At 53.8% G+C, this 7564-nt stretch overlaps 1 long non-coding RNA gene across 1 annotated transcript in view; it reads right to left on the minus strand.

Moving 5' to 3' along the window:
- The window catches only part of LOC135972807 (uncharacterized), a 348625-nt gene that overhangs the window by 59862 nt on the left and 281199 nt on the right, over positions 1-7564 (minus strand). The gene's annotated exons all lie outside the window — the stretch shown is intronic.

The raw sequence follows: 7564 nt of genomic DNA on the forward strand, positions 1-7564 counted from the left end.
AAATCTGGGAGCTAGCAAGCCGGAGGGAACCCTAGGGTCTGTCTGTGTCCACCTGCCTCGATAAAAAATCCTTTATATATAACGCAGTCCTGGCTCATTTTTTTCACAAGAGCACTACAAACATGGGGGGAAAGTTACCCCCGCTGGAGCAATCGCCTAGCTAAATTACTCAGACTATAATTAATATAATAATCTCAAATGACAATAATAGGGATTGGCCAAGTTCTAATTTGATTTACGCTGGTGTAAATCTGGAATAATGCCATGGCAGCAACCCTGGCTGAACGCTGATAATGACACGGGAGGTAGGTGCCGTGTGCTAGAGATCAGGTGTTCCCCAAATGTGGGCCTCTCACAGGGGAGGAGAAGAACCACTCCAAAACACATCTGATACCGGCCATTCACCTTCCCTTTGGGCTCTGCCACCGGATATGTCTGGACACAAAAGATTCTGTTGTGTTCCCCTGATCGCAGGGTGATCACTGAATAAGCACCACGAAGTCTTTGGCCTTGGCTAGACTTGCAGATGTACAGCGCTGTGAGTTAAACCTGACTTCGTGCAGCTGAGTAGGGAGAGCGCTGCAGTCTGTCCACACTGACAGCTGCCCAGCGCACGGTCGTGGCCACTTGTGCGGCAATTGCAGCGCTATTGGGAGCGGTGCATTATGGGCAGCTATCCCACAGAGCACATTTTCCCATTCTGGCGCCATGGGTTGTGAGAAGGGGGCGTGGGTGCGGGGGATTCTGGGTCCTGTCCCAATGCCCCGTGATGCATCGCTTCACATCCCAGAAATCCCTTTGTTTCCGTCCACCTTTGGCGCCATCTTTCAACGGTTTCTGTGCAGCGCGATCTGTCTGCGGGAAATGGAGTCCGAACTGCTGAGGCGTATGCTGACGAGTCTCGCCAGCATGTCACGTCTGGCTGTCGAACTATTCCTTAAGATCCAAAGTGAGAGTGAGGGTGAGAGTGAGGAGTCCGACGATGCTATCGAGCCGCGTAACGCGTACGACACAAAATTGCTTGTGGCATTCACGGACATGCTCAGCACCGTGGAACGCCGCTTTTGGGCTCGGGAAACAAGCACCGAGTGGTGGGATCACATCGTCATGGAAGTCTGGGATGACGAGCAGTGGCTGCAGAACTTTCGGATGAGAAAAGCCACTTTCATGGGACTGTGCGAGGAGCTCGCCCCCACCCTGCGGCGCAAGGACACGAGATTGAGAGCTGCCCTGCCAGTGGAGAAGTGGGTGGCTATGGCAATCTGGAAGCTGGCAACTCCAGACAGCTACCGGTCGGTCGCAAACCAGTTTGGAGTGGGAAAGTCGACCGTTGGAATCGTGTTGATGCAAGTTTGCAAGGCCATTAATCGCATCCTACTCATAAGAACCATGATTCTGGGTAACATGCAGAAAATAGTGGATGGCTTTGCACAAATGGGGTTCCCTAACTGTGGAGGGGTGATAGATGGGACGCACATTCCTATTCTGGCTCCACCCCACCTAGGATCCGAGTACGTTAATCGGAAGGGGTATTTCTCTATGGTTCTCCAGGCGCTTGTGGATCACCGTGGGCAGTTCATTGACATTAACACAGGCTGGCCCAGAAAGGTGCATGACTCATGCATCTTTTGGAACACTTGGCTGTTCAGGAAGATGCAGGCCGGGACTTTTTTCCCAGAGCGGAAGATCACGGTAGGAGAAGTTGAAATGCCCATTGTGATCCTTGGAGATCCCACTTACCCGTTAATGCCATGGCTCATGAAACCCTACACAGGGAGCCTTGACAGCAGCAAGGAACGGTTCAACTACAGGCTGAGCCGGTGCCGAATGACTGTGGAGTGTGCCTTTGGCCGTTTAACGGGCCGCTGGCGATCTCTGTATGGGAAGCTGGACTTGGCCGAAAACAGCATCCCCGCGGTTATATCCGCGTGCTGTGCCCTCCATAATATTTGTGAAGGGAAGGGTGAAAGCTTCACTCAGGCATGGACCTCCGAGGTTCAACACCTGGAGGCTGAATTTGCACAGCCAGAGAGCAGGGCTATTACAGGGGCCCAGCGCGGGGCTGCAAGGATTAGGGATGCCTTGAGGGAGCAATTTGAGGCTGAAAACCAGCAGTGATATCTGGTGCCCTGCACGGGAGTGAAGTGCAGTAGTTCCAATCTTTAGGAATCAGTGACTGCTTAGCAGACAAGCAGACTTGCAGTGCCTGTTTATTTCCTGGGCTAAGGAGTCTTTTACTTTATGCAATAATAAAGAATGTTTTCAAAGCCAAAGAATCCATTTATTGACAAGAAAAAAAATTATTTATTGAAAAGAAACAAGGGGGTGGAGTGGGGAACAGTGCAATCACAGATTCGCGTATGTCCTGTCTGGTATGCTGTGCAGTGAGTGCTGCACTTCAGGATAGCTATACTGCATGGTGATGGCGGTTGAGTGCAGAAAGTAAGGGTCGTGGTTTTCAGGGCTGGGTGGTGAAGATACTGGTGTTGGAGGCAGCGGGTGGCGTGAAGAACACGGAAGTTGGGGAAAGTGGGTTGGAGGTAACAGTGGGGCACAACGGAAAGAGCTTTGGGATAAGGGCTGTAGGAGGGGTGGCGTTTGCGTTTGCGGTACTGCTCCTCTTTCTGCATGGCTACCAGCTCCTGGATAGCGTCTGCTTGGCGCTCCAGGATGCTTATGAGCCTATCAGTGCTTTGCTGCTGGTGCGCTGTGTTTTCCTGGCGGATCCTGCTTTCTCTCTCCCTCCAGTCCTGTGCTTTCTCATTCTCTTTAATAGATTGCCGCATCACTTCTTGCAGCATGTCTTCTTTGCTTTTTCACGGTCTCTTCCTGAGTCTTTGCAGTCTCTGAGCAGGCGATAAGAGGGACGGCTGAGGTCTCAAGGTTGATGCAGCTGTATAGGCAAAATGCAACATTTAACAGAGGCAGCATTGTTTATACCAGTCAGAGTAATGATTCCCCCCGCACTTAAGGAGTAGAAAACACACAGGGTCTACATAATAGCATAATTTTCCCATCCGAAACAGAGCACACACATCCCATGGGAGCCTCAAAATGGTGAGTAAGGGGGACTGATTGTTTCAGGGCTGCACTGTCCTCTGGGTTTCTGTGCCTTGGAGAGAGCCAACAGCTTCAGGGGGCACCTACACTGAACACTGTCCCAACATTTTCCACAGGAGTTCGTCCTGGACGATATCTCGCTGCTGAGGGTGACCTGGGAAGCAAGGGAGGGTCTTCTACTGCAATGCGGCTTCCGCCCTGGCCCATATGCAGCTTGCCTGTGTGCAGCAATGGTCCCCCCGCCCCTCACGGCACAGTGGCGCGGACACATTAGCCTGGCTGGGACAAGGACAACGGCGGCTCTCCCGATAAACCTGCACAAGCGCATTGCACACGTTCTGGATGAGACATTCGAGGAGATTACCGAGGCCAATTACCGCGATGTGATAAACCACATCAATGCACTATTCCGCATCTAGGCATGCATGCCTAACCCTCCTCTCCCAAAGAGCCCGCTCCGAAAAAATTCCTTCCCGAAAAAAAAACCCGCTTACCGGGAACCTGCTCTTCTGTTTGTCCTCCACCAAGTACCGGCCGCTGCGACTGGCTACCTTCCTCCTGGCTCGAGAAGAGCTCCTGGCTGCATGGCTCCAGGGATTCCGGGGTGTCTCCATCTGGCCCACCACCATCACTCCCGTTTTCCTCCTCCTTCTCCTCCTCCTTCTCCTCCTCTTCCTCCCCCCCCCACTGGCTCTGAAGTGTCCATGGTGGTGCTCGGAGTGGAGGTGGGGTTAACCCCAAGTATCGCATCCAGCTCTTTGTAGAATCGGCAGGTAGTGGGGGGAGCACCGGAGCGGCCGTTTGAGTCGCGGGCTTTGCGGGAGGCACTCTGCAGCTCCTTCACATTAATCCTGCACTGCAGGGCGTCCCGGTCATGGCCCCTTTCCATCATGTCCTTTGATACCTTCCCGAAGGTATCGTAATTCCTACGGCTGGAGCGCAGCTGGGACTGGACAGCTTCCTCCCCCCAAACACTGATGAGGTCCAGCAACTCGCCATTGCTCCATGCTGGGGCTCGCTTGGTGCGTGGAGGCATGGTCACCTGGAAAGATTCGCTGACAGCACTCCACACCACGCCGGGCTGAGCAAACAGGAAGGGGATTTTTAAAATTCCCGGGGAATGTAAAGGGTGGGTCACATGGTTGGTTACCTGAGGCCAGGGCAGTAGAGTTTGAACTGATGACCAGAGTGGCTAGAACAGGCATTGTGGGATACTGCCGAATAATTCTGGAGGCTGTTCACAGCGCATTGGGTGGCCACACTGGCGCCAGAGCGCTGCAGCGGCAGCGCAATACTCGCTATTCCTCTCGGAGAGGTGGAGTACGTGCAGCGCTGCAATCACGGAGATACAGCGCAGCAAATGCCTTGCCAGTGTGGACGGGGAGTGAGTTACAGCGCTGGGGGCGGCTTCACAGCGCTGTAACTCGCAAGTGTAGCCAAGGCCTCAGTTAACTGAATCTAGTAAGGCTTTCTGGAGCTGACCATGAACCTGTAATGCCTCCATCAGAACACCAGAGGACCTGCCAGACTTGATCAGACCCGAGGTCCATTTAGCCCCCAGTACCCTGTCTCAAACACTGAGCAGTACCAGATGCTTCAAGGGAAAGTGCAAAAAAACCCTGTGTTATGATTGCAGCACCCACATAGAAAGTTAGAAACAAAACATACAGACTTTTCCCAAAAGGTTGCAATGTGACACTATTTCTAAGAAGCTAGCACTCTAAAGCACAACAACCAAATGCAGAGAGAGAGAAAACAGGCTGCTTCCCAAGGCTGAGAGCACAACTCAACCCACTTTGCTCCAGTCTGGCTCTTCTGCAGGCTGACTGGGGAGCCAGACCCAGACCACACGCTTCCCTACAGGGCCCCCCCAGCCTGCAAGCAGGACCAGGAAACCCCTTAGAGCTTAAAGTGATGGCGTGTAATTTTAACAGTTTTCAATACACCACACCTGCAGTCAGAGGGCCCAATTTCAGTAGAGACTGGTTTAAGCCCAGAAACACGAGCTTTTATATCCCTCCATAAACTCTTCATTTTAGTATGAACTATTCTAACTGCATAGTCATAGACAGTGTGTGACTGCTGCATTTGGGGAGGCCTGCTCCCGCTCAACCTCCTCCTCTGAGACCCCCCCAAGCTCCACCTCCATCCTGCCCCCTCCCCTGAGCCCCCCCGCCTACTGCTTGCACCTCTTTGTCCCCTCCCCTGAGGGCCTCCTTCACCTGCCCGCGGGGGGCGGAGAGGCGTGGGCAGTGGGGGCCTCGATGGAAGGGGCGGAGCGGGGACAGCAAGAGACAGAGTGAGGGCGGAGTCTCAGGGGGAAGAGGTGGAGCGGGGGGTGGGAAGAGGAGCAGCAGGGGCGGGGCCATGGGAGAAGAGGACGAGCGGGAGTGGGGCCTCGGGGCAGAGCGCAGCCAAGGCCACGGCCCTGGCACCCTTTTAGTGGCATCACTCCAAAGGTGGCAGGCCAACGCGCCTCCAAAGGGCAGTGCACCACATCCTGGTTGGGGAGGCTTAGCTTCCCCTGGCCTCATATACCCGCCGCCACCATGTGCATGTTCTTGCTAGCCGTATAAATGTCCAGTCCCTCTTTCATTCTTGCTAAGTTCTCGGTCTCAGTGACATCCTAAATCACGACATCCATTTTTCCTTCCCTACGATTAGGCTGAAATATAAGGCAGGTTTCTGCAGCCCATCCCTGCCCCTGTAAAGCAGACGTCTCCAAAGCCCTCCTAACTGAAAAGCACAATGGTGCCCAAGCATCTTGATTCTGCGTATTGTTTCCCTTTCATGAGGGGCTTAAATGAGACCCTTACGGAGCCTTTCTATTGTTTCGGGCTGCCTGCAGGCTCCAGAAGGTAACCCTGCATTGCTCACATATGGGTCATGGCAGGGAGGTTTCCTTTGCAACCAGGAGATTTTTTTTCCCAGTGGAAGTTTGTGTTCTGGAGCGCAATTCTGTGGCAAATTGCAGAATACGAGGGACCTGCACATCGGTTAGTGAATTACGGGCAGCACACATCTGGGGAAGGGGGGCGGGTGGAGCAAAAGGGACAGTTTCCCCTGGGCTCCCCGTTTCAGAGGGACCCCCCCCACAAATGACGGAGGCGTGACCCGGCCAAATTTGAGCAAGAGTTATTGTGACCGGGCACACAGGGTTGCAGTGCCGTTCAGGTTTGGTGCCCTCCATGGATAGTGCGAGGAGAGACTTGACTGCCCCAGATCCCCTAGTCACTGCTGCTGGTATCATCACACCAGGCCCAGAGCCCAGAGGTTACTATGGAGATATAACTATCTCATAGAACTGGAAAGGACCCCGAAAGGTCATCGAGTCCAGCCCCCTGCCTTCACTAGCAGGACCAACTACTGATTTTGCCCCAGATCCCTAAGTGGCCCACTTAAGGATGGCTCAGAAATACCGCTCCACCAGCAGTAGGGCTCAGGAAGAGGTGGGACCGAGAGTGCCCCTTGGGCAGAGCCACCCCATCCCTGCAGGGAAGCCAGCGACCCCACAGTCTTGGGCCTTCTCTGCCCCTCCCAACGTCTCTGCTCTTCTTAAACACTTTCATCTCCATGGTCTTTTTTTTGGAAAGGGGGGCCTCAGTTTCAGATTTTGCCCTGGGCCCCCCCAAAACCTCTGTGCAGCCTGATGAACACCCCCATTGGACTAGCACTGCCCCATTAGGGTCCCTCCGTAATGAGTAGTACCGATGATTTTTGACTCCAGCAGCACCGGCCTCCTCCACTCAGTGAGCTAAAGAAGACAGAGAATAAATTGAACCTCTGGAGAGAATGTACATGCAAATTGCAATGGGTGTGTGCGTGTGTGTGCATGTGTGTGTGTACATGCAAATTGCAATGGGCTGTGTGTGTGTGTACCCATGCAAGTTGCAGTGGGCTGGGTGTGTACTGGGTGTGTGTACGTGTGTGTCAGTGAGCTGCTGCCCTCTACTGGGAGAAACACAATATCAGAGCTGACCAAGGCTTTTCAACGAGCTGGCCGGGCTACTACAGGGTTTGAAGCAGAAGGTGGTGATTTCTGGTACTGACCACCACGCCGAGGCAATTACCTGCTGCCCATAGGGCCTGTCTGTACATGGCCATGGACTGATACAATCAGGGCCGGCCTCAGGGGAGGGCAATCAGGGCAGTTGCAGTGTCAATTTCTGGGCATGCCAAATCACTTTCCGGTGGTGTGGGGGTGGGTTGGGATTTTAGGGTTAGGGTGGGGGGGGATGGGGAGCACCAAATTGGGGTGGGGGGGTTTCCTCAGCTGTTCGGGCGATGCCAAAAATGTTTTCCGCATTGGGGGACAAAACACCAGGGGTGACCGTGGCTGGATCCCATATGAAGCTGCGCTTGCATGATCACGGCACATGCCGCAAATAAAATGCAGCTTCAGCACCCTAGATCCAAGCTAAGCAGGGCCAGGCCTGTCCCCTACGTGTGCGACAGATCTCTGGCCACCCAGGACTTCACACTCATCACTGTACAGCGAAGAGCG

This window comes from Chrysemys picta, chromosome 1, assembly GCF_011386835.1.
Source record: "Chrysemys picta bellii isolate R12L10 chromosome 1, ASM1138683v2, whole genome shotgun sequence".
Taxonomy (NCBI): Eukaryota; Metazoa; Chordata; order Testudines; family Emydidae; genus Chrysemys; species Chrysemys picta.